Source organism: Symsagittifera roscoffensis, chromosome 3 (genome assembly GCF_963678635.1).
Source record: "Symsagittifera roscoffensis chromosome 3, txSymRosc1.1, whole genome shotgun sequence".
NCBI classification, from domain to species: domain Eukaryota; kingdom Metazoa; phylum Xenacoelomorpha; order Acoela; family Convolutidae; genus Symsagittifera; species Symsagittifera roscoffensis.
In genome coordinates, this window is record NC_087064.1 from 20,639,737 (window position 1) to 20,667,486 (window position 27,750).

A 27,750-nucleotide genomic window follows, 5' to 3' on the forward strand; every position below is an offset into this window, starting at 1 on the left:
GAAAGCCAAGTCGTGTCGAACCAAAATTAAGTCAACTCGAAACTTTCCTTACTTTTGTTCAAAATTGCGATGAGTTTGTTGTCTTATTATGTCATCTTGAGTTGCCGCCTGCTAATTTTCCTGGTACACTTGTTGTATTCCCTTAATCGTACGCAATCTCGATGTGTTAAGACAGTAGTCAATAAAAGCTGTTGTCAATATTCGTAATAAATTTTCTATTTGTTTTTTTTTTCACGTCCACTTTTTACTTTTTTGTTCGATTAGTGTTGAAAGAGAAAGAAGATTTTTCAAGTTTTGGAACTACTTCGAAATGGCTTTTGAAATTTATCAATTTCAAAATTTTTGGTGTTTTTAGAAACGTTTTGAAATTTTTCTGGTGAATTCTAATGTTTGTTTAATTATATTTGTTTTGCTTCAAGCAAAATAAAAAAAATTGTTTCGTATTTGTATATCTTTGTCTTATTTACAAAAAACAAATGTTTTTTTTTCATCAGTATGCTAATTACAAATGATTTCATCGCGTGTCTTCTGGGAAGCAGGCAGGCTTACAAAGTCAGTTGTAATCAAAAAAATTTTGTTGCTTATTTAATTATTAAAAGTGCTTTGCTACATTTTTTCAATCTGATTTCTGAAATTTTTTCTCATTAGACATTTGTTCAAACTATACTTCGCATCTTTGTTAAATCGTCAATTATCGAAGCCAGGTAATTTCACCAAAAAAATCACAGGAGAAACTTTTTTTTTACATTTGACCCTTAGGGCATCAATAAACTTCAGATGGTACAAAAATGCAGTCAAAAACTGTAAACTAAATAAATAAAATTGGTCTGATTGAAAAAAACTCAACATCGACTGACTAAAGCGTAGAAGAAATAGAAAGTAAGAGAAAAAAAATTTAAACGGATACTTGTTTCAGAGCAACTACTTGGTTTCGGAGCTGCCATGATGCTGGCTACGACTGTTGCCTCAGTTCAGTGGACTTTTTGAGGCCAAATAAAGAAAATTTGTGCTGCTGCAATCAATTTGACGGTTTCCTTTCCGAGACACAAAATAGACTAACAGTTGTTATCAATAAAAACTTGAATCCGTAAAAACCAATTTTCAAAAGATTTTTTTTGTTGATTATATTTTTGTCGAAATAAGGATAAAAATTTGAAATATAGATATCAGCTGGCTGATACATGTAACAAGTGGTCAATTGTTATGTGTTTTTTTTTAAATAGACATATTGTTTCATATATATATTATTTCATGAATATATGTGGAGGGAACGTTATGCCAGAAACAGCAACTGCTTTGTGAACATTTGTACTCATCTTAAAATTTTTTATCCGTTTGACAAGTAAACTTGCCGAAATGTGTTTTTATAGGGGGGGGATATTCTTTACAAGGTACCATAGGGGGGGTGGGGAACAGTTAGCCTGATCCGTTCAATCTTACATTTTGCCACAAAACAATTTTTGTTACAAAATAGGTTTTTGAAGGTAAAAAGAACAGTTTGCGAAGAATATTTTTTTTGATGTTTGCTCATGGCTCTTTACAACTTTACCCTGGATCAAAAATCAGATTAGAAAAAAAAGGAGCAGTAGATTCCACAGGCGATGATGTATGTATCTACTTGAGATAAACAACTAGTGGTTAATCTAGCTTAAGTGATTTCAAGTATTGAAGATTCCGCGGCGTGTATACAGGGTCTAGGACAACAAGCCGACGGGACTTCAAGCTGAAGGGACTTCAAGTCGAAGTTTAAACATTACAAGCACCTAAAAAAGCTAAATTTTTATCATTAAAATGCTTATTTTGAAAAAAAAATAGGCAAGTTTAGTTCATCATAAGCGTTCTTCATGACAATGCACCACTTAAGAGTGGCATCAGATAGTTAGATCAGCCGAATTTTGAAATGCATAAATTATACAGATGAAAAACCCCACAACAATTTTTTAGTTTTTCATATTCCTAAACATCAACTAGAGGCTCAAAAATATTAAGAAAGCCAATAACTTGTTAAGCAAGCTGATGAAATTGAAAAATTCTTCAAAACAGTTTTCAAATTAATCATATTTCATAACTTTTTGACAAAATGTTCGGCTTGAAGTCCCTTATTATACGATTCGGCTTCAAGTCCCGTCCGGCACCCGTATATATAGGCCACTGTTTAATGTATTACACAGCGGAATATACTTAAAGTTGCAGTAAAGCAAAATAACAAAAAAGTGTGTGCTCTGTTGTGGTATCCGCGAAAAAACGTAGATCGAAACTGCGGGGCCTAGGAGACGACAAGCAAATTAGACGACCATAAAGAAACGGAATTCACGGACAACCACTGTTTACTCAGCCAAAAGTTAATTTAAGTCTGTAAGCAAAACTCACTCAATTTGCACGCAAGTTTTTGTCTAAATTGGACAACCAGTATTTACTCGGCCAAAAGATCTTTTAAGTCTGTAAGCAAACTTCACGCAATTTGCACGCAAGTTATTGTCTAAATTCCGTTATTTTCTGATCGTCTAATTTGCTTGTCGTCTAAGTTCCTAAACCCCCAAAACTGCCTTAGTTCTACTTTATCTCACTTTTACCGAACCATTAATCCCTTATAAAATATTTTGGCGGCTTAAACTCGCCAATTTAAAAAAGACATCTCAGCTCCAGTCAGTTTTTCAACGTTTTGCAATCAATCAAAATTTTGATTTTTTTGACGCCAAATAATATTTACGACATAAATAGGTGCTCACTAAATGGCATAAATTGATCGGATCATTGTTGCAAATACAAAAAATGCAAACAGTTTACTTTTTTTGTAAATATTTCAATGTTGGGAGGAGAAAATGCGGGTTGGCGGAGACTGACGGCTGGTAGAAATTATTCAAAACAATTGAATTGCAGTCTTTCTTTCATCTTTATTTGGTGACTGTTTTATTCTATACCCAACCGTCCGTGAAAACTTTTTGAATATCCGTTTTTGTTGGCGTTGTTTTATTTTCACCAGAATTGGCAAGTTGTCTATTTACCCAAAACACAAAATATTTGGTTTGAATTCTCACTTCTGTTATTTTACAAGTTACATCGTAAAAAGGATATTTTAACTGCTTAATGGGAAACGATAGAAGATCCCATTTTTTATTAAACTACGCTTGCGACTAGCCAGCGTTATTAAATCGGAATGCAGACTTTTTTTGGGTTAACAACTATTTTTACAAAATCAATTGAATCACTTCTCAATTTCAGTTGACATGCTCAATGCAGATGACATGCTCAATTTCATGAAAATTCAAATGCAGCTGACATACTCAATTTCATTGAAATTGAAATTGAACTTCTGGGTGGATACTAGTTACTACAGGGTAGTTTCAGGGGGACTCGAAACTATTAAAAAAATTGCAAAATCGGTTTTTTTTAGCTCAATTGGTGTCTGCTCAAAGATTGTCGGCCTTCTTTCAGCTTCATAAGTTTTGTTCGGTTGCTGATTTGAATTTCAAAATTCTTGCCTGGCATGTTTGCTTGAATTTCCTTTGATAAAAAAGGGTTTCACAAAATTTTAAGGGTTTGGAATTTTTATTTTATTTTTTTTGAGACGCTTTGGAAATTTGAATTAATTTTTTGATAAATTTTTACCTAAATTATTATCTATTTTTTTAACCTTTTTTTAAACCCAAAATTAGCCTCTCATATATGATATTGTGCGTTATTTGGATTTAACGGAAAGTGTGAACCTCCTATGCATTAGCGGCCACACACAAATTTATTTACACAATAAAAAATATTTTCCTCGGATTTCCTCGGAAGTTTTTTGATTTTTGATTTTTTTTCTACGTTTTATGAACTGTACCAAAAAATTAACTCTCATGTCTGGAATTTTGAGTTCAATCTCCTGAATGGGTTGTGAGAAGCTACTTTGCACACCCGTCTACTTCCAATTTTTTTGCAACAAAAAATTAGGGCCCTCGGAAAAGTCCAATCATTGATATTTTGACCGTTTATTGAAACTTTTTTTTAATTTTCTCAAAAACTACCCTGCCGAACTTGTGTTTCTGGCATAAATCGAAACTACATGTTGGCAAAATTTTTTCTGCATAGCTAGAAACAAAAAACTATGATTCTCAAATGTCAACAATCTGATTTGGTGACCGTTTTTTGGACTTTTCTCGATAACTATCCTGTCAAATCTGATATAATAGGTTTAATCGACACAACATATTGTTGAAAGCTTCCCCTTATATTCTACTCAGGGGGGGTTAAAATATAAAATGGATGTTTTAAATTAATACCAAAGGGGAACCCATTGGGCCGGCTGGGGGGTCAAATCCCTGAAAAAAGGCGTACACCACCCCTGACTCCCACGCCCCGCCCCATCCGAAATCCGCGCATAACCAAAATCGAGTGCGAAAACTAAAATTTTTTTTTTACTTGCTAGACTCATTTTTATACCACTTGTTGTTTTCTACTTACTCCTTATTTTTGGTTAGATTGTTGTATTCTACGAACATTTTTTGTTGGTTCTCGAATATGTGTAATTATTGAACACTTTCAAAGTAAATGGTTTATTAGGCAGATATCACTGGTATGTGTAGTGCAAAACGCAAACGTGTGACTTTGGGCGTTTATCAAACGACCAAATAAAAGGCTTTTTTATCAAAAGACCGAATCTAAGAGTCTTTTGGTTTCAAATTTTCCTTCAGATCTGCAGAATATTGCACGGGAGCCTTTTATTGCTCTAGAACCTTTTATATGCTGAAAATTTAAAATATCCTTATTGCTTCCCACTGACTATCTAGAAAACTTACCATACTTCCTGGCTTAAACTTTGAACAGGTTTTGGAAATATAATCCAGGTATAAATTTTGAGTTTTCTAAGACGAGTTTTGAGTTTTGAGTTTCTATCAAGTTTCTAGTGCTTTTATAATTTTTTTCAGCTTTGAATGTGCAACATGCTCTTAATTCAATTTTGTTGATAGACTACTACACGCGGCCTTGCATTTGCGCACAAAAAAAGCAGGCATACCAATGGCTATTTTTCATTTTTTTCCGGGTTGATAAAACTTAGATACCACGCAACTCTATAGAATACAAAAACGAAGATCACACAATTTCCTATCCCTCCATAGTTTCGAAAGCTTGTTTTAAAATGACACGGTAACCATTTTTTTCAATTAAATTAACTAATTTGAATTTTGATGTACTACTTATGAACTAAACCCTTAGAAATTTTTACGCTTAGTTGCATTTTTATGTGTTTTATGTCTCTAATAGCCTTAATAAGCCCACCTATAAATGGCGTTAGGGGATTTAACTGTTAATAGTCTATTAAAATTCTTAGTTTCATAACAAAATACATTTTTAAATGTGCAAAGCTTCTAGTTTGAGTTTTTTCAGTGACAGAAAACATATCCTGAAATTTGACAGATCATTACTCAGCCAAAGCGTTTATTTTGAGGCTGTAAGTGAACTCTGCAAGAAAGGTTGACAAAGCTCTGTTGTGGAATTCGCCACATACCTATTTTTCTTTGATTTTTTTGCCGTTGAATCCAGAAACTCAATCAGCAAAATTTGCGAAATTCAAAACAAAATATCAAATTTGGTAATCATCTGCACAGCTTGCCGAAATCACAAACAAATATTTAGTCATTTATGTTTGTAGTGGATCGGACTGTGTTGGAATCCGCATTCTGTAAGCGGAACCCATTTTTTAAACAAAAACCGCATTTTTTAAATTTGTTTATAAATTCGTTACCCGGGTTGACCTCCATACACCGAAAATGCTTATCATACAATTCCATACATCAAGTGTGTGGGAAAATGCTTGTCATACAATTTTCATACAATTTCTAAAAATGGTTGAAAACTGGTATAAACTCATTTCTGTGGCTGTTTGATTCTAATAAAACAATCTGGTGATAAAAAATTGAGGTTTTCGTTTTTTGAAAAAAATGCTTATCATACAATTCCCATATATGGAAATTGTATGACTGGCATTTTTTTTAACCATTAATCGATTTTCGTACGCAAACAAACATTTTTCGAAAAAAAAATTTTTGCATGCAAAATTTAATATTTTGTGTGCATAACGTAGTCCTGGATACGATAAAATTGGCTTTTTATTTTTTTTTTCACTTAATTTTTTTTTCAAAAACGCTGAAAATTCCGCTTTCTTTTGTATGGGGTGTTAATGTACGCCTTGATCAATGTCTGATAATTTGAAAATTCAAAAATTCAATATAATCATCATTAAAAAATTTTGCCATAAAATAAAAGTTTGTTACTTTTGTTATATCAATTGTGAAAGACAGCAAAATTCAGGTCGTTTTCTATGCATTGTAAATGCAAGACCGTCCAACCTGTGTTGTTTTCAGTAACCAAGGTCTTTGTCACTTGTGTTCGGTTGCAACTACAACCGAAAATTATTCAGAAACTAAATTCAGAAAGAAAAAATCAAAATTTTTGGTTTATGGGAAAACACCTATCATACAATTTTCATATATGGAAAAATGCTTATCATAGAGTTTTCATACAATTTTCTGTACGTATGGAATTGTATGAAATTGTATGACAAGAAGTTTCTCATATATGGAAATTGTATGATAAGAAGTTTTGGTCAACCCGGGTAGCCGTGTAAATCCAGGTCAATCCTGCACCAGTTGTTTGGATAAAAGTAACCATCAGCAATTAAGATAAAATCACCGCAGCAGCGATTGATATAAAATTCGTCGTCAGGAGCTAGAATTGAAGCCGCCATCAGCAGTTAGGATAAAAAAACCTCTAGCAATATTTGACATGCTTAAAGTCTTGTTTGCGGATTCCCGAAAACAACCAAATACAACGGTGCGCTTTATGAGAGCACATTTTGGTCTCGTTAAAAAACTAGATATATCTTACGGCCTATTGTCAAACAGCTGTTTTCTCTCTCCTCGCAAAACTCCCAACATAATTTTTAATGGTTGATCGAAGATTTTCGTTCAGAGACTACGTTGTCGATGATCTATGCGGCTTTGCGGTTCAAGTTTGAATTACAAAATGGATTGTTTTTCGCACTCTCGTAAAAAGAATCTGTCTGACATGGAATTTATCTGTAAAGAAATAGTTTCAAGTATCTTTTTGTTAAATTGATACTTTGCTTGCAACTGTTCTTAGCCCAATAATCTAATTGATTTTGCATTTTGAGGTTCATCTTAAAATAATTGATATTATGGTATAACCAGAACGTTGGGTTTGTGAAAAAAAAATGTACGGAGCTTTCTTCATACAAATTGCTTGGGCTCTAAAATGTAGGACAATGTTTTTCAGCAGATGTCATATGGAATTGACCGATACCTGTTTTCGCTCTGCATAAGCCAAACCAGCCTTTTTTTCTCAATTTGCCTAACTAGTCTTTGGCGAAGAAAGGAAGAACCGGCGAAAGAGCGGCAAAAAATCTTGCTAGCTTATTGAATCTTTTTATCAACCCAAATGAAGCATAAACTACAAAAAAAACGTCGTTTTTGCGCAAACTTTTTATGATCTGCAAGTTTGCTGTAATTTTGCCTTGTCCCTGTAACTTTTTAAGTTTTTGCTCCGGAAGGTTTAAAAGTGCGGGTTGAGAAATTGGACGGTAAATGAATTAGACGGAGGTACATAACAATGAAGAAGATGTTGATTTAAAACATAAATAGTTTAAAAAAACTGTCAGACAGTCAGGTTAAAAAAGATATTCGTCAAAAACTTGATGTGTAGCTTCTGTCAGACATGCAGCACTTCCTCGTTGGACTTGTAGACTGAGTCTTTGTCTGACAAAGTAGTTTGATCGCTTTTCGTTGGTATTCTCGGCAATTCTTCTCGATACTTCTCTGATAAACTTCAGACTGCTGTCGCCAATTCCCCCTCGGCATTCTATTGCCACGGGCTTGAAAATAACATGATCCGGCCGGTCTGGATAATGTGATCGCGTTCGTTTTTCAGCCTCGCTAGCAATTGCTGGACCTTCGTTAGTGGCAAGTCTCTGATGCGACATCGCTAAACGATTTACGCACGTTATATTCCATGCAACTACTTTCCCTTGTTTCCAGGACCCAGGTGTTTAAAAAAAACTGGGCTAAGCTTTTCACTATGCCGTATTTTTGTCGGTTCAGCCAAACAGAGCAGCTGGACCTCTCCCGTTTACAGGAAGAAGTTTTTGTCCTTGCTAGCCCTGTGTCATGGCCAAGACAAAGGTAGTCTTCTGGGATGTGCGAGTATTGGTTCAGGAGATTGGATAGACGTTCTACCATCGTCAACGTTGCAGCTGGATTTAACCAATGATGAATTTCGCGTTGCCACTGGTTACAGGCTCGGTGCCCCCATTACGAGCTTTTTCAAGTGCGTCTGCGGCTCTTTCTGTCACACCGATGGCGCCCACGCACTCATCTGCCAAAAAATCAAAGCACGTTTCCAAAGACATGGCAACTGTAATATCCTCATTAAGCAATTGTTGTCGTCCACCGGCCTGCCTTCAACATTGGAACCATCCATTGGATTTGTTAAGGTACATAAAAGGAAATGAGACAATTTTGCAAAACGGTAATTGTGAGAAAATAGACGAAAGTGAGTGAGATTAAAATTGTTTGCAGACAAATTGCGTGAGCAAATAAAATTGTTTGCAGACAACAGTTAAATTTCGGTGGCCAAAAACTTTACAAGTCAATCATGGATAATTTATTCAATTCAAAAATCTCCTGTATATTCGGATTTGACATTTTATGTTCATTTAAACTAATTGTTTTGATAGTTGTTGACATTTTATCTTCTTTTGTAGCCGTAAAACTTGAGTCTTAGAAAAAAAATTATAGTGGCCCTTTCCTTTTCCTAGCTTTTTCGTCTGAAATGCCAGATCTGTACAAAAAGAAAATTCGTCTAATAACGTTTTTGCACCGTCTAATTTGCTTATCGTCTAATTTCCTATGCCCCTTTAAAAGTACTGAATTACTGTCGCAAACGTGTGTCAAAATTGAGTTTTATTCGCGACTCCAGGACAAAAAATTTCTTTAGTATTTTTTTTCTACCCGATTTCGACTACCTCAAAGAAAATTCCAAATTGTTGTATGTTGTATCATAATAAAGTGCCATTGGTCGTATTTCGAGTTCGAAAATTCAAAAGACAGTCTCAGGGCTGAGAAAAACTGGTCTGATTTTCTACCGTTTTAGACTGAATTGCTAGGAAATCACCTGAAAACCACACTAAACATGGCAATTTTTCACGCAGTGTTGCAGCTTCATTACTAATTCCATTGACTTTTATCTGAAAAAAAAACACCGATCAATGTTCTCTGTCATTTAAATTTTCCAACTCGTATTTATGTGGTCGTAACATTCTGTGCTATTTTAGCAGCAACCGGTTACTCTTTTTTAACTGCGTTTGTTTGAAAAATTTTTACCTTTGATAAAATTTATAAAGTACGCAGCACTTTGTTTGCGAATAAATTATGGTCACTTATTGTTTTGTTCATTCGTAATGACATTATCTCATTTTATTAGCTTCATTGATATTCGTTCGTATAGCCGAGTATATTTGCGATGAGGCAACACGAAACTATACTCACTTTACAGACATGAAGGTTTAAATACTAAATGCGTCATAGAATGAACGAATACTTTCATCTACTGTAGCTTACTCTTACTGTTAGTCTTACTATACCATTTGGTAAGTGCTGCCTTGCTTGAACATCGATTTTTTTCGAGCTGATTTCAACTTCTAAAGTCGTTAAAAATCCTATTAATCCCGAAATGGTTGAATTTCAATGTTTACTTGATACGCCCCCATTTTCCTAAACGGAAATTCAGTAGCTGTAATCAATCTGATTTGGGTGATTTTACTACCAAAGAGAAAAAACCGGTGGAGAAAAAAAGACAAAAAAAACTGTGAGTTGTTAATTTTTGCGAATAACCTCATAATAAAGTTCTTTGGTTAGGTTTTCACGGTTTTGGTTTTTTATTTTTATAATCGCCTTTTCGCTTTTTCATTCCTAATTTACAAACTGAAGTCCACAATTTGATAATAAGGCGAAACCAAAAATTGATCTCCTAAGTTGCAATGCTACTTTTTAGCTCATTATTCTCCAATTCAGTTCTGTTTGTGTTTAGAATATCCCGAAGGAGTATTACCTTTTCGTACCATTTCTCGTTCTAATCTCAGAAATTTATCGGAGCAAGAAAGTAAATAATAGCCTGCATGTATATCTCATTTTTTGTCCCATATACCTATTAGTTTCGGTGTCAGCTGCCGTAGCAATATGAAAGCATTATAGAAAAGTGACTGACCATCATTTCATTTCAACTAGTTTTAACCATTTTAAGTCTCAAGACCACCTCTGATTATTTCATGTCGAGTCAGGAAAGCGCTTTTATTCCTTTCTCTCCTGTTATGTGTTACTTTCTCATCCTTTTAAATGTAGAGTTCACTTCAAAAAACCGTCAGAATAAATTATAGATATTCAAACTTTCCATGTTTTAGCCGGATCAATTCGACCGCATTTTTCATTGTGGCATTTGACTGTCTATATTACAGTAAATCTGCCAGATTTTTCCATTGAAGCCGTCTGCAACTGAAGCATAATATTCCATCACCCGGCTGCAAAATGAGGACTGCTTCCAGACTGTGCCAGACATTACTAAGACGGAACAGCACGCTAGGTTACAAACAGGTAAAAAGCACTGCATGCGAATTTATGTCCCTTATAGAGCAACGGTTTGGCGTGAAAATTTAAAGGTAATCAAACCTCTAGCTGTTTTACCATGCAATTTACGCGCATAGATTTCACATGAAGAAAAATTGTAATGGGTTTTTAAAACTTTTCAGTTTTACGAAAAACAAGGTCATTGTCAGAAAGCGACAGCGTTTAAATGAAAGAAAAAACTACCATCACCCACCCCCTTCCCCCCCCCCCCCCTCCACTATTAACTACGCTTTCTGTAATGGACTGAAAAAAAAAATTAAATTTTTCTTTCAGGCTAATTCCTTGCAATTAAAACGAGCATATCACGAGGGCAACTTGAAGACTAATATCAATGGCGGCATAGCCTCTCAACCCAACCAGAATCTGGGCGCCCTCGTTCCAGAGGCAGTCATTTTCCCCGGAATGATTCTGCTGGGCGGATGGGTTGGCAAAGAGATCGCCTCATTTTTAGAAGAGTACGACTATTTTGTATTCACAGATGATGATGATGATTAAATTTTGCAATTCTTCTTCTAACAATTGGGCAGTTAGATTCTATTTTCTAACGTTTCTATCTCTATTTTCATATTTCGATGTTCATATCATTTCAAAGTTAATATTTTAAAACTATTAAATGAAAAATATGCGTTAATGAAAAAGCCAAGAAGAAGTTTCAGCTTCAGACGGAATTCTCCAATAAGTTCATCAGCAAAATATAGTCCCAAAATTAAAAACTGTTCAAAATGAGCATGAAAGTTATATCGATAGCAGGGGCGGGCTAAGGAGGGAGGAGAAAGATCGAAGGAGCGCTATTATTTCACATCAGTTTGTAATCGATCAACACTGAACTTTTTCTGTGAGTCATTTCGTTCACGGACACGAGTAGTTTTCAATTAGAATAAAACGGGTAGGGTAGGGTTCTCATGCTGGAGGGACCGAACGCTTGGAAAATTTCAACAAATCAAAATCGCTGAGCGTTCCTATTGGCTAAATGCCTTTCTCACAAAATCGAAGTCAATATTAACAGAAAATGTTAATATAATAAATATAATAAATGCAGATAGAATAGGTGAAGATACAATAATTTTTTTTTCGTTTTTTTTTGTAAATTGGTATCCTTGAAATACTATATTTGTTCCAATTCGCTTTTTATCCGGCATTATTTTCATTCATCTGCTTCGTATCTAATTGGGCAATAATAACACTAATTGCCTGGATTTATTTGCTAACTTTCGCGATTTCCCTGAAGTTTCCGAATACTCAATTCTGATTGGTTGAAAATAAGCCAAAATAAATTTCTAGCATTCGGTCCCTCCAGCATGAGGAACGCCACCGAACAAAACATCAGTTTAAAAACGGCTGGTTGAAACACACATTTTATCTGGAGAAAAGTACCATATCAAATTTTCCGTCGTTTATCACAAAGTTTAGAGCAAAAAATGAACGCAAGATTTGAGATTGTAACAAGAATTTCAATTGCACCAAAACCGGGACGCTGACTATAGTCTAAAAAATAGCTCGCACTCGTCATCAAAATGTCATGATAACTTGAGGAGCGAATACGGCACAATTGTAAAATACCGGGGTCTGGCCTTGCATGTGTGTCTATTACCAAGCCCACCCACAAGAGTTCTATGAATAATAATCAACTAAACTTGAGTTTTAACCCCGTGCTGGCAAGAAATAGATGGCAGTCAATTTTATACAGATAAGAAATCAGAAACCTAAAAAATTTGATTTGAATCAATTTGAAATTGATTTAGTTTGATACAAAAAATTATGAGGATAACTCATGTCTAAATTTCTGCACCGAAAATAAGTTTTTCAAAATTGTTTTTTTTTTAATTATTTGTAATTAACTTAACAAAAATGAGCCTCAAACGTTGATAAAGACAATGAAATCTTAAAAAACGTTGCTTTGTTTTATTTCTCATTGCCGCTGAAACCCTTATTTTTGCACAATTTTAATGGGACTTTGGAACTTCCTTAAACGCAATAGTTTTTGGTGAGAAAACTCTCCACGAAGAACTCTAGTTCTCTGAAATTCTAATGGAGACTTTTTTTGAGTACACAATTCGTTCAAGCTTCGACGCAAACAAAATAGTTAAGTTAAATCAGTTTTGTTTCGATTTTGTTCAATAACTTGCAAAAATTCACATAAAATTTTTTAAAACGATTAAAGAAACATTTTTTCACCGTACCAATCCGTTTTAATTTAATTTACGTATCTAAATTGACTATCGTAAATCGATTTCTATACAATACAATATCTGTATAAAAACTTATTTAAATCAATGTAAATCTCAAGTTTGTCAGGGTAGGTTGTCAGTGTCTATAAAAAAACATGCGATTATACTTAGTTTAAAGTGAATTATACTGCTATTATTTAACAAAATATTACAATCCGTTTTAAGTTAATTATACTCTATCATTTTTCATTTTTATTGCTAATGACAACAAAACATCACTATTATAGGTTTTTTTCCACTTTTTTGAGATGCGAACTTCAACGCGCAAAATATAATTTGCACATTTTAAGCTAATTTTAGCTGCCTACTACTAAATTTCAGTTTTTCTGGCGCAATCTTGTTTGTTCTTTTCAATATTGTCCTAATTTAATGAGAAACTTTTTAAAAATAGCATTTTTGACCTGTAGAATTTCCGACAAAACGTTACAGGGGGTTCAAAAATTACATCCCGTGGGAGGACAATAGTAAACATTGGGAAGAAGGATGGGGGCTGGAATTTGAGAAAGCTTAGATTGAGAAATCGCGTAGGCCATACACTTGTACGCATTAAAAATGCAAAAAAACTTGCAAAATGCAAAATTTTGGACGTTGCAAATCAAACATGAAGTGGAAAAATAATCCATTTAAATTGATTTCAAGTGGTTCATCGTTAAAATTAAATTTGCTAAAACAATGGATTAAGGTCATTCTTGATTCCTTTTTGTTGTCTATGAGCAAAAAGAAAATCGATTACATAACCTGTTAGGCCACAAATATCCATTATAATTGGTTTGCTTTCACTTTTTTTAGATGTGGGCATGCATAAAAATGTAGTTTAAAGAATCGCTGTTTCACGTTTTGCCTACTTTGACTTGCAGTTTCGAAGAGCGTGCACTTAAAAGAGGCACTTAGCAGAACGTGCAACAAGCAAAGTTTTAACACAAATGTAACAAATCACAAATCAAGTGGTTTTCAAAATTAATTGTAACTGTAGGCTAAATCGTTTTTCGTCTGAAAGCACACCCAGTTAACGCAGTTATCTCATGCTAACAGGCATACATGCTTATCTCTAAGTCCCTTCAATAGCCGCTATCGCAGCAATGATACATTTTTCAAATTGTAAAGCTAAGTTTTTGTCTCTGCTATTGCAGCGATTGATATATTTGAAAAATCTGCTCCATCGTACGCCAATGAAAGCAAAAAAAATGTGTTTTCTCGTTAAAAACGTTCACTATGCTACATCCCTTATTTTGAGAAAAAAACATCCCAATTTATTTCCCTTTTTGCAACAGTTTCGAAACAAGAAAACATATTTTGAAAAAATGAATGACAGCAATTAATTTTACCAGTTTTTTTTTTGTGTTTTGAAAATACCTGTTTTAACCATTTGAAAAAAACGGTGTGAAATTAAAAGAAACGTAAGACTTCGGAGAAATTGTTACACTGAACAACGCAAGTTTTTTTGTTATTATTTTATACGCCGCATGATTAACTCTTTCTGCTCCGTTTATTGGAAATAAAATCAATCCCATAGCAATTCTGTTACAAGTGATGAAACTGGCCTTATGAGACCCGAAAAAAAGTGGTAAATGCTTCAAACAAAAAAGGAAAAAAAGGAGTCTCCAAGAGAGGATAGCTCAAAAGCTCAGGTTCTTTGCAGTTGCTCGATGTAAGAAATTTGAGAAAGTTCAGAATAATTTTAATCAAAAACTGTATTCACTTTTGGGCCTTATAGAGTGAACATGTAAATTTGCGTTTAGTTTTTCCACTAAAGTATATCATAGTTATTTCTATTTCAAGAAGTCAAAACAAAAGATTTTTTTTTGTTTTTGTTTTTTACTATCAAGCACTAAGCAGTGTAGCTAAGGTAATTAGAAAGATACATTTGTAGACCAACATTTGACACCAATAAAGGTTTGCTTTTGCATTTCGTTTGCAAAGTCGGTTTTGAACAACATTCATATCGTTCTAAGCAAAATTTTTAATAGAACTAAATAAAAAAATTCAAACTAATTTCTGTTAATTTGGTTTCAAGGACTTAATTCAGATCTTGATACAGAAATTTTCAGCGGAGAAGGCATAAACACTTACTGCATAAAATCTCAACCTACTGCCAAAAGTATGTTTCTCTTGTCTTAAGAAACAAAAGTATGCATTCGTTTTCTGAGAACAAACGAGTGCATAAAAATGAGTGAATAAAAAATGAATGCAAACGAAAGCGCTTACAAAAGTATGCAATTTTGTTTTAAGAAACAAGAGTCTGAACACGTTTTTCAAAAATAGCATATTTTGTAGTGGATAAGCATCAGCTATTTTTTGCATCGAGAAATTTTTGAGAAAAATTTCAGCAAGTGGCGTGGAGAAGTGAACAATTTTCAAAATTCAATACAAACTTTTGCTTATCTCGTTTGAAACGCATGTAAAAACACAAACAAATGACTTTTTTTAAAAAAAATTTACACTAATTTTGTAGTTTTTAATTTTTAATTTCCTTTTGTTTGATTATTCTATGAAAGATACTGCATTCTTGTTTCTCATGTTGCACTACTGTTTTAATTATTGCATCAGTGATTCAAACATTTGCTGGTTTATCAAATAAGGCACGGAAACAAACTACAGAAATGAGTTTTGCGATTAACTAGTGCCTACTTCTCAAAGCAATTCTCCCTGAAAATGTCGACTGCCTTTTAAAGCGTAAAGAACAGCGTTCACATTTATAAGAAAATGCATGAAATTTTCAAAAAGTAAGATAAAATTGAGATTCTTTGAAAATCGTTCTCTCACCTTTTATGTGAAGTACAAAGTGATATTTTTCGCAGATATCAAAGTATTAAATACATAAATTAGCTTGCCTCAATTCAATTTTAAATTTTTTTTAAGACGGATTGAATCTCCGCTTACGCGTCAGCAGCGCGAAACATATTGCGCGTTAATTGTCCCAAAAAAACCAAACTGCCAAGTTTTAAACCACGATAACTTAACAAAAAATGATCATAGGTTTTTCTTTTAATTTGAGCTCAAATTAAACGATACGGTTTGAATGAAATTTAAAAAGTTTATATAGAGCATAGAGTCTCTACCTTTTATATAGCATACAGTGTTGAGTTGAAAAAATAGTACGTTTATAGTTTCGAGATCTATAGAGTCACAAAATATATGCACTAAATGTGAGATCAGCTACGAACTGCTCGATAGACAATATTAGCAATTGCTCTTAAACAAGAGGAGAGGAGCATTAAGGCAAATTATGCACTAATTGCCGGCCAGACACCTCTATTGTTAAACTTGGTATACTTTTGCTTGCATTGCTCAACAAGAAGTTAGTTGAAACTGGGGTTTTTCAGCTCGATCTAGCCACTACTAGATATCTCTCGCTCAGATCTGTGCGCTAATAAATAGAGTCATGGGACAAAGGAATTGCAACGTTTTTGCCATTTTTTCCTCAACTATTCAAAAAGGTCTTAACCGGATAAAAAATTAAAAAACTTTGTTTTGAAGGCGCAAGCCAGCCAGTAAAACATAACTTATTTTGGAGGTGTTCTAGCTGCCGAAACGTGCCCGCAAACAACATAACGAATGAACATTTATAGGCTCAATTTAGTTTTTTAGGTAACTAAAGAACTTGACTTTGTTTTTATGCCGCCGAAAAAAAAGACAGAGACTAGAATTGAAAGAGCTATTCGATCCGGCGTCGAGAAATGCTCATAAATGTTTTGACATTACATAAACTCAAAGTTCGCGGGAGTTTTTAACAAAAAATTCAGCAAAGTTTTCACACAACATGATTGTTAGTAAGAATCTTGTGCATAAATTGGAAATAATTGGCAAACGATTTTTTTTGTAGATTTATTTCAACCATCATCGCAAATTTATTCATGAAAATAGTTCTTTAAAAGACAGTAGTAGTTCTTTCAAATCTGTTGTCTGTCATTTTTTGGCGGCATAAAAAATGAGTCAAATTCATTCGCTTTTGAAAAAATTAACCTGAGCCGATAAATTCATATTCCTTGTGCTTGTTTGCGGGGATATTTACGCATCTAGAACACCTCTAGACGACCTCTAAACGAGTTATATTTTACTGGCTGGCTTACGCCTTCAAAACAATTTTTGGCCCGGTTAAGCCCTTTCAAATAATTTCATCTAGCATATGTAAAATTTTTGATTTTATATGTTAAATAGTTGCTGAGAAAACGGCAAAAAAAATAAGAAAAAATTCGTTCATTTGCTTTTTGAAATCAAAAAGTTGCAACTTCTCTGTCCCGTAACTGTAGATGCAACAGCTTGCAATAAAATAAAAGTCGATCGATAATAAATTTTGGTTGAATTCTTATCTTCTAGCAATTTTTAAAATGGAACCAGTAAGGAGATCGCCATGCGAGATCGTCATCCTTGTTTTCGCCACTCTCTTTGCCGCAGGAGGAATCTCCCTCATATGCATTGGCATCATATATGCCCAAAGGGATTCGGCGGAAAAACAAAACTTATACTTCATTAACAATGGTAGTGGATACCCTCTTCCTGACAATACTTCGTCATCTCCATCAAAACTAACAACAGCACCTGTAAAAACAACAGCTAAACAGACAACTACTAAAAAACAAACTAATTCGCCACCGAAGACAACAGCAGCCACAAAACCAAAGACTACGAAAACTACGACGACTAAAAAAACTACGACAACTACAAAGAAGCCTTAAACTTTGCATTCAAATACGCCTAGTGGGAAATACTACCGCCCAGATCAGTGCCGAGAGTAATTGCAAATATAATAGAAACATTGCATTATCGAATTATCAAAATATCTGCTCAAAAAAGCTCATCAAAGAATAAAAATTTCAAGGATTCGTAGAATGCCCTTATTGACTTGACTACCTTTCAGTGTTGATTTGAGCGATACTTTTTTATGTAAATAAATTGCGTGAACAATAATTTGCAATAGAATTGAATTGAAATAATTTGCAATAGAAATGAATTGAAAAAATGTTTTTCAAATATTCGGACTATGTAGCCTCTGTTTTTTTTTGCTTCGAGTAGTGTGCCGCGGTGAAATGGCTCTTCCACTTTTCACGAGTATGTGACTTTTAATTTTAAACAAGTCTTTAAAGTCTATGGAGTAATTTGTGATAAAATAATTTTAAAAATTAAAGATTGAAACAATTTTAAAAGCAACAAAATTTTCTTCTAATATTTTTGAGAATTGTCCACTTCAGCAACAGCACAGTTCCCTTAGTTCCCTTCACGGTAAAATACATCGTGAGGTAAGAAGAGTCCAGCAACTTATTTATGCTTTCAAAAATTTTACCTCAATCAATTTGGAACCAAATTCAATCGCGCCGTTATATGCAGTTATAGCACAAATTATATCGCGCGTTAATGTACCCAAATTGGCATTTTCGAACCATTATAAAAATTATAAAAAAAACTACAAGTGAAATATATTTTAAAATTTGAGCTCAAGACGAATACTTTTCAGATGGTTTAACAATTCAGTGAAAAGTGGCTAACTAAAAAGTCGTACTTTGTGCGAAGAGAAAAACTACACCTAAAACAAATATTTTTTCCTGTTTTAAACACAAAACTGCCCAGATCAGGGTGAAACAATAAAATTCCGAAATTCTTTCGAATTTAGTTTCAACCTTTTTTCATTTTTTTGGGCTACATGAGAGATTTTTTTTAGCAATGGGGCCAGTAGTTCTGGCGTAACTTTTAATTGATTAAAAAGTTCCCAAATGATCCATTGTTAGCGCTTAACCTTGTTCCCGAATTTTGCGACATAAATTGAACTAACCTCTAGCTGGCTTTTTTTGAGAAATTTTTGTTAGCCCAATTTTAAAATATTGCGTACAACTTAAACAACGTACAACAAACATCACATCGGCAAGCCGGTGTTGATGTCATAGTTTTTGATAAATGAGCAGTTGAATCAGCAACTTTTCAATTTTTTTTCTCGATTTTGAGTTCTGAGGAGGTGGAAATTGATCAGCTTAACTCAAAATTCAAAAACGAACCCGCAATATACTCGTCTTATTAGAAAATTTGAGCTGGTCGCAAACTAAGCTGTTCCAAAAAATAGCAAGCTCATTATGAGGCCAAACTGTGCGTTTTGTGAACTGTAAGCAAAAACCGCTGCAGGTCAAAATCAGATTTGTCGCAGAATCTACAACCTTGCTAATTTTCTTTCATCTTTTTTATTGTTCTGGATTCCACAAACAATTAGCTAAAATACTGTGCCACTCAAAACCGCTCTAAAAACAGATAACTTCGCAGAATCCGCAACACTCGTGGAATCCTTAAAAAAATTACTAAAACATGCGCATAAAAAATTTACGTTGTTGCGGAATCCACAATAGTAAGTGAAATCTGCAAATTTTAAGCGGAATCCGCAAACTGTATGCTGAATCCGCATTTGTTTGTGGATTCCAGTAACAAATATATTAGCGTTTTTCTTAAAAATGTTTGCCGCTTGATAACTAGCGAGTTCAGCTTCAATTACTGCTTGAGTTTAACCCGCAAACCTTCAACCTCAAATCCTTCCACTTAGTTCCTGCCAACGTAATTAACGCCAACTCAAACGTTTGATCGAACTTCTTACCATCTTAAACGTTTGATCTCAACTCTGCCAATTATTCAAACCCCAAACGTTCGATCTCAATATCTGCCAAATGAAAAAATTGAAGTAGGCTATTTCATTGGTTCTGTCAATTGAAATAATTTTTTGAATATGTTTAAAAGGCCATCATTTCAAATTAGAAGAGATAGAAGATAAGAATGATCTAAAATAGTTTGGTGTATTTTCATAACCTTAATAATAAAACATAATCCAAATTCTCCCCCAAATATCCACTCACTGGGACTGAAATATATTAGCCTCATTAAACCTCTCACGTCATTTAACCCTGTGAGTTCTTTCTCAGCTCATCTCAATTACTGATTGTTTGAAACAACTTAAAATATTTGAATTCACTTTCATCTGGTCCAAATACTGTTGATTTGAATTTTTTATAAGTATTTCAGTTCATTCTTATCTCATATCAAAAACTGATTATTTGAAATCAGTCTCAGCTCATTAATCTCGAATGAGGATCTATTCAGTGATGTGCTGTGCGTTGTGTTTCCAAACAATATCAACCCATTAGTCCCACTGATTTTATTCGACAGTTTCCAATTGATCCCAAAAATGCTTGCTGGGAAATTGTCCGTAAGATTAAAAGTGACATTAATTGATTTTTTAAACCAGTGTTATAAAATTTGCTCGTGGATTCCGCTGACACTGATCAAGTTTCGGCCTTTCGGCCCAAGTTTTGGCATTTGCTAATTTTATCTCTAGTTTGTAAATCTTCTTTGCAACAACTGGTTTAGTTCAGAAAATCACTAACATTTGCGGATTCCAGAAAAACTAGGTGTCATCGCTTTTTGCGAGTACGCGACAAAACAAAACTGCCGATAAGTTTTATGTAAAAGGTACTTTTAAGCGGAATTCACGGTAGTTTTGTTTCTGGATTCAACTGACCTACAGAAACCAAAGTGCGCGCCTTTCCAGTGCACATTTTGACATCGTAATGCTTTACGCTGGAGGCAAGCATTTTGCTCTTATTATTACAATAACACAAGCAAAAAAATCTATATTTATACCTAATACAAGTTAGGTATATAAAAATGCAAAAGAATTAATCTCCAAAAGTTTCGAAAATGAGTCAATTTTTCAAATTATATCGCTTATGATGTGGTGGTACAGCGAACGTTTTAAGCCTACTTTATCCGTTGAAACAGAAGTCATTTGACTTTTAAAAACTCTCTTTGTACCAACTAGCTTGAAAACTGTGAGCATTATCGAACCCTAAATATCAAAACTGACCGGTCAAAGATGAAAACACCATTTATAATTTGCTGTTTCTGTATTTTATCAGCTGTAAGTTATGATTTGTTCAGTTTGTTTTTCATCGAAAACAATTTGTTGGAGCTTTAAGTATGTCATATTTAGATATGCCATGCCAGGTCTACCGATACAACGACAGCAGGTTGGTTCTATTTGACAACCAGGGTTGTTTTGGCGCCTATTTTGGCCTAATATTGTCTCTGGTCGAGACAAGCACAAACTTTGTGGCGACCCAAATTCCTCGTTCTGCCGATATAATTGAGCGGAAAGTTTGTTCCAAACATAATTCTCGATCCCCTTAAACCGAAGAAGAAATTAGCAATAACGGTAATTATTGGAAAGAACTCATGACCAGTTTCCTGGAAGACTTTTACCTCGGTAACTAGTCTGTTGCGTACAACATCCCTGGATCTCTTGAACTAATTCCCTCTTTTGTAAAAAGGGGCGGGGAGGGGAGAGATTCGCTGCTAGGTAGGGAAACCACCAACCCCTTCCCCTCAAAACTATCAATATACACGAAAATTTTTTGTTGCAGATATCCACTATGATCATCATGTCAAATTGAAATACTTCAGCAGAACCAGGTTAGTCAGTGTTGAAAAAAAATTAGTCATCATTTTAATATTCAGCGGGTCATCATTTGATGAATAGTCAAAAATTAAACTCAAGGTGAAAGTCATCAAGGCATCTTCACGCATTCTTCAAACATTTTTGAAAAGTTTTGAAACCATCGAGACATAAATAATGATAATTATGAATAACTTTGCTTTTAACTTAACTTGGAAACCTTTCCCTTCGCAAATTGTTTAGCCCGCACTCAGTAGAAAGAGAAAATAATAGATTATAATGGATTTTTATTGTCAGTCTCCATAAATTTAAAAAAAAAGAGATTATAATCGCTTAAAAATAGATTATAATCTTATTATTTTTCGAAACAAAAAAAACCAATTATAATCGATAATAATCAATTATAATAGATTGATTATTGAAAAAATTATAACTTAAATTTTATTGAATTATAATCCATTTTAATCCAAAGCACTTAAAAGACCCTGTTTTGGCGCACAAATTTGGCCAAAACAGGGTCTTTTAAGTGCTTTGGGAGAGCTAGGAAAATCAATTTGGTCGACCTATAAAAAGGTCAATAAAATGTTTGGAAATTTTTTGAAAATCCGCCTTCACGCGTCGAGAAAACCGCCCCTGGTTTACTTGCTTTTTACTGTGTTTTCATGCAGAATAGCTAAATTATAATCTTGTAAAATACTATTTTGATAGAAAACGGATTTTAAGAGATTATAAGAGATTATAAGAGATTATAAGAGATTATAAGAGATTATAAGAGATTATAAGAGATTTTCGGAAAAATGATAATCAATTATAATTGATTTATAAATTATTAAAATGTCACCAAAAATGTTATCATTATAATGGATTATAAACTGTTTAAACATCTAAAATTGGCGCTTATAACTATTTATATTTTTGTTAGAAAAAAACGATTTCAGTGATAATATAATCGATGATTTTCTCTTTTTATTGAGTGCGGGAGAGTTTTAATTGGCCTTGAACACAGTTTTTACAAATAAAGTACTAACTTCTTGTGTAGCCGCAGCTATCCAAAACTAAGCTCGTCACTATATGCTGCGGCTACATGAAAACATACAACCTTTTTGTAAAAACTATATTCAAGGCCCATTAAACTTCTAACCTTTCTAAGAGGGGGCAGTTTTCCAAGTTAATTTAACATCAAAGTTATTAATAATTATCATGATTTATGTCTCGATGGTTTCGAAATACAACTTGAGGCATGGCAGTTGCACAAAATTTCATGTTTTTTTTTGATAGAGGAATCAAAAGATATAAGACGCAACTATGAGTTAGGACCTATAACTATTGATTCCTCGATCTCTCCATAAGAACACCAACATTTTTGCACCTGCCATGCCTCAGGTTTATCCATCATAGTCATTTAGGTGCTAGAACATTGTTAAGTCATAGCTAACTATATAATTTTCAGTGTCGTATTCTGTCACTGTCACATACATGCCAATCCAAAACATTCAATCTAATTTTGCACTAACTCTCAACCACTCGATGATCATTACAAGATAATAATTATCTATATTAATTTGAATCAATTCTATAATTTTTACATAGTAATTCAAAATTATTTGTTTTTATTGTTTTTATTTGGAAAACATAAGCGTTATTTGATGGGGCAGCCAGCAGCCAGCAGCCCCTTATTGTTCGGAAGATTGAACAGATTTATGCGGATTAACTCTATTCTGACAAAAAAAATCATCTTCACAACTGACTTATCTGCGGGAAACCTGGCTAGATCAACTTTTTTTTGCAGTTACCTTTAAGGATGATTGTAATTCAAATGACTCATTGGTGGATCCGTAACCAGTCCTTGATTATTCTTCCCCGAAACCGGATTCTATTCCTGGTATGAAGACGGCTAACAAAACGGGGAACCGAATCACTCGAGATATAACAGCAGTAGGAAAAGTCAAAAAATCAAGCGACGAACGCAGAAAAAAATGCTCGAAGATTAGCACAAATGTATTTCATCACTAGGCAGAGAACCGGGTGAAATCGCCATTATTTTTCTCTCTCAGTTTGGAGGAAAACACTATACGCAGAAGTTCTCTCACATAAATAAGAACACGGTCAGTTTTGAAAGGTTTTGCGAGTCAAACGATGATTTATTTCAATAAAAAAAAACTGTATTGTATTAGGAATGCAAAGGTATAATTCAAAGCAAGGCGAAAAACAAGGCCTGGAAGGATTCCTTCATTGACTCGCAGATCAAGAGGTGAAGTGCGGCTTGGTGAAGAAGGTGAAGCATTAAAATCGGAACTCCATCGAGGAAGGGGTAACGCAACGGCGCAAATCTCTAAAAGCAAAAACAAAGTTAAGCTGGTCAACTCAGTAAATTTTAACTCGAATGCTACGCGCATAAAACCAGAAAAATTTTTATATGTTCAAGCCAGAAACAATGCATATAAAACGATTTCATAGGGCAGATAAACTCAATTAGAGATGGACATCGCCAACCCACAAACTCGAAAAAATGGCCAAAGCGATCTACTTCTCCGGGAACAAGTTCTCCAGGGAACATGAAGAAGTTTGCCCAGCGAAAAAAAATCATATGCAGGAACTACAAAAAAGAGCATTTTTGCAAACTTTTGTGATGAAAAATTCTGGTAGCCAATGTTGACTCAGAACTTGAGGACGAGGAAGATACCAAATTTATTGATACAGTCAGTGATCCCGACTATTCAATGATGATATTACCTGAGGTACTTCTGAAGAATCTGAAGTTGCTCAAGAACTTAGAGGTCATTTTTTCTGCGACCGGGAAGACAAAGCCTTAGAGGCATCATACTCGCAGCAAAGTGTATATTCGGCACTACGGTGGATACCGGAAGTTGGGCTCTTTGTCCACCAATCTTGTGACAGACAACCTGATAAAGTCAAACTAACCAGCGGTAGTTCGAATTGTTTCTCAGGAACCAATACGATCAACGTATGTAGACTATCACTACTTACCCATAAAGCTTCATGGCAGAAAAATTGTCGATATGAAATCTAACATTTTGGAGACAAAAGAAGCCAAACTAATTATTAGAGAAATTAGGGAGAAGATGTCTCTTAAGATTTGACTCTTACTCGAGCTCAAAATTCTTATATTTTGGACCAAATTACCCACGAAAACAAAATTGTTTTGAGCAGAAGTAATTCACCAAAAAGTAACTCAAGTTATCAAAAACCTGAATCGGCTTTCAACTCATAAAATGGTCACCCAGTTCAAATCGCCGCTAATACCAATCCAAGATTAGGAATGAAAGGGGCCCAATTATATATTCAAGCCAAAGCAGGCGAGGAAATCAAAAACCTGAATAAAAAAGCGTATTGTCAAGCTTGATAAATACACAAGTGAATAAATCGTTGCCACTGAGGTAATCAAGACTACAATGGATGGTACGTTTGAGCTAGTAAAAGTGACTATGACTGCACATTAACACAAAATCCAGTATCAAACGCTAAATAGAAAAGAATTTCTTGTCTCTACCGCTCAAAACATCATCTCAAAGAGACCCAAACAAGTATTTTTTACATCCAATGCATCCTCTTCTTCTTAAATCTCTATGCATAGAGATTTAAGAAGAAGAGGATGCATTGGATGTAAAAAATATGGTCAGGTTTAACTGCAACCTCAAAATTGTTTGTGGCAAACTCATTGGTAGATACAGATTCAAGACTGGTTTATATGGCCGCTCGGGTATGCCAAAAGAATTTCAAAAAACTATGGCTAACACTCTTTAAGAAATTGTTGAAATATTCACTTTTTTTGAGCGAGTTTCATAGCTAGTAAATGCACGATTGAAGACCACAATCACTTTCAAAAACTGATAGAGAGATTAGACGAACAAAATTTTGCTTTGAAACTTTCAAATAATGAAATTTCAGTTCCAAAGTTGTCTTGACTAGAGTTCGACAGTTGAAAATATAAAACGTGGTGAACATAATTTGGATCATTTTAACAATTCCCCCCACCTATGTTACCTTGTAAAGAATCCCCCCCTATAAAAACACATTACATTTATGCTCAACTGGATTGGTTTAGTATTTCTCAGAAATTTGTTCTGTCGCATTCCTATTGGTTGACGTTATCATTCATATTGGTTGACTTTATTTCAATTCGCATTCCTATTGGTTGACGTTATTTCAATAAACTTCTTCCAAACCTTGTTAACTACTTCCCCCCTTATTGCAATAGGGGGGGGGAATAGTTAACATGATCCCATAATTTAATCCAGCTCATTGAAGCAATTCTCTTACAGCGGTTCATATTAAATTTACAGGCATATGCATAGCCATTCAGGTCATGACTTGAAAGTGAAACCAAACAAAAATAAGCCATGTAATTTTTTTAAATACTTAATCGCTATTGTCACAAATTTTTTTGGGACCAAGTTAACATCCTCCCCCTAAGCACTTTTAGGGGGGAGGATGTTAACTTGGTTCTAAGTTGGGAATTTTCAGCCAATCAGAATCGAACATTTTACATGCAGCGCTTAGCAAATTTAATTTAAATTTAGCGCTGGGGTGGAGGATCTTAACTTGGTCTGTTTGGGGGGAGGATGTTAACTTGGTCCGATTTTTGATTATGACTCGTCGAAAGTTTGCAGAGTCAAATTTAACGCCGGTCACAAAGTTCTTACAGCAGCTCTTGAGAAAAAAGTGGAAAATGGTATTTGAGAACTGATCGCAATTGCATTGCGTTTTCTTAACCAACAAGAACAAAAGTACAACACCATGAATGAATTGGATATTTTGGCGACTGTATGGGCAAGTAAGTGTTTCAGAACCTACTTGATGGGACATCAATTCGACTTACTTACAGACCACAAGACTGTTTTTTTAGCTTTCTCTCAAAATTGAGAAAACCAAAATTAGCAGTTCCGACTCGCGTGGTGGGCAGACAGGCTGATATCAATCGATTTTAAAATCACACCCATAGCAGGTTCAAAAGTAGGGATAAAAGAATTTTATATGCCGAAGACAGCACAATTAATCACTCCATTCTTCATTAAGGAAAGGGTGTTTTTTCTACCTCAGCTGGATATCACGTTTCAACACTGTCATTAAAATTTTCTGCCAGTAAAATCAAGATCTGGGATGAGTTTCCACAGATTTATTATGCGGACAATTCCTTTTGGCCACAAAACCGCGGACAATTCCTTTTTTCCCATAAAATTTCAATCAAATCAAATTCGAGTCATCAGTTTAACGCACATTTGGGACTAAACTGAACTTGAGGCGGCGCAAGATTCAACCAAACAGCTTTCTTATTGTTCCTACTTTCGATACGAAAGTAACGGAATATCTGTGCTCGGGGTGGGTTTTTTTTTTCTTCAGACAAATTTAGACTTTTTAACCAGACATTTTTGACGGAATTTTTTTTATCATTCGAAAGGTATTGATGTCTTGAGCTTAAATTTGAAAAGATATTTCACCTGTGATCATTTTTCGTACAGTTATGGGGGTTTAAAGATAGCCATTTCGGCCAATTTGGGACAATGAACGCGCGATATATTTCGCGCTATTAAATTGGTTGAAAGAAGCTTATTTGTCATAATTGATTTGTTACAATGAGCGAAATCTGTTTTTTTTGTATTTTATATGGCGTGTGGGGGGATGATTTCATAAAAAAGTTTCATTTTTTTTAGAAAAAAAATTTTTTTTTCTTTTTATTTTATTACATTTAATTTTTTATGTACTACTGCTCCATAAACCTTAAAAGGCAGTTGGAACATTCAGGGCTTCGCCCTGATACGAGCAGTCCTGGTTTTTTTTTGCGGTTGAGATACAAGAGATAAATGAAAAAAAGTTATCCACCACAGGAGGGATACAGAATACATTTCTTACCGACGACTCTGTTCGTGTCAAGTGTTATTTCGGCCCTTTGTAACTTAGATTTAGATAAATAGTTTATTTCACCATAAAAAAAGGTGACAGCGAGAAAAGGAGTAGGTCACTGGAAAGAACGATATTACAAGTGAAAACGGTAGGAGATAACGAGAGCAAAAGAACAAATCGATAAAAACTAATACAGTTCCCAGAGGATTGCATTATTGTAAAAAAAACTGACTAGGACGGGTTGGAGCATTTAAGTAGCAGAGCAAATGGCAAAGCAATAAAATATATGCCCGCTGATGCACAGAAAATTAGTAAACAAGAATTCCAAGAAATTTCATGGCAAGAACTTCGAAATCTCTCCAGAATTTTTAAAGCTAAATGAGAAATTGCAACTGAAAATTGACGTTACAATGTCTGATGGTAAGTTAAATAAATAGAAAACTTCTGGGTAGAGTTTAATGACCCATTCAGCGGTTGCTAACAAAAACCTTTTATTTCTCCAAGAATACATCAATCATCATACCACACCCAAATTGTATAAAAAAATTGGCAAAATATGGTA

At 34.3% G+C, this 27,750-nt stretch overlaps 1 protein-coding gene and 1 long non-coding RNA gene across 5 annotated transcripts in view; both read left to right on the top strand.

Moving 5' to 3' along the window:
- The window catches only part of LOC134841944 (lisH domain-containing protein ARMC9-like), a 461,419-nt gene that overhangs the window by 65,745 nt on the left and 367,924 nt on the right, over positions 1–27,750 (top strand). The gene's annotated exons all lie outside the window — the stretch shown is intronic.
- LOC134842216 (uncharacterized) lies at positions 9,390–11,314 on the top strand. Of its 2 annotated transcripts, none has more exons than XR_010162485.1 (3): positions 9,390–9,861; positions 10,454–10,643; positions 10,950–11,314. It is a non-coding gene; the product is annotated as an uncharacterized LOC134842216 (long non-coding RNA). The 2 variants fall into 2 exon arrangements; XR_010162484.1 differs by having other exon boundaries at positions 9,397–9,643.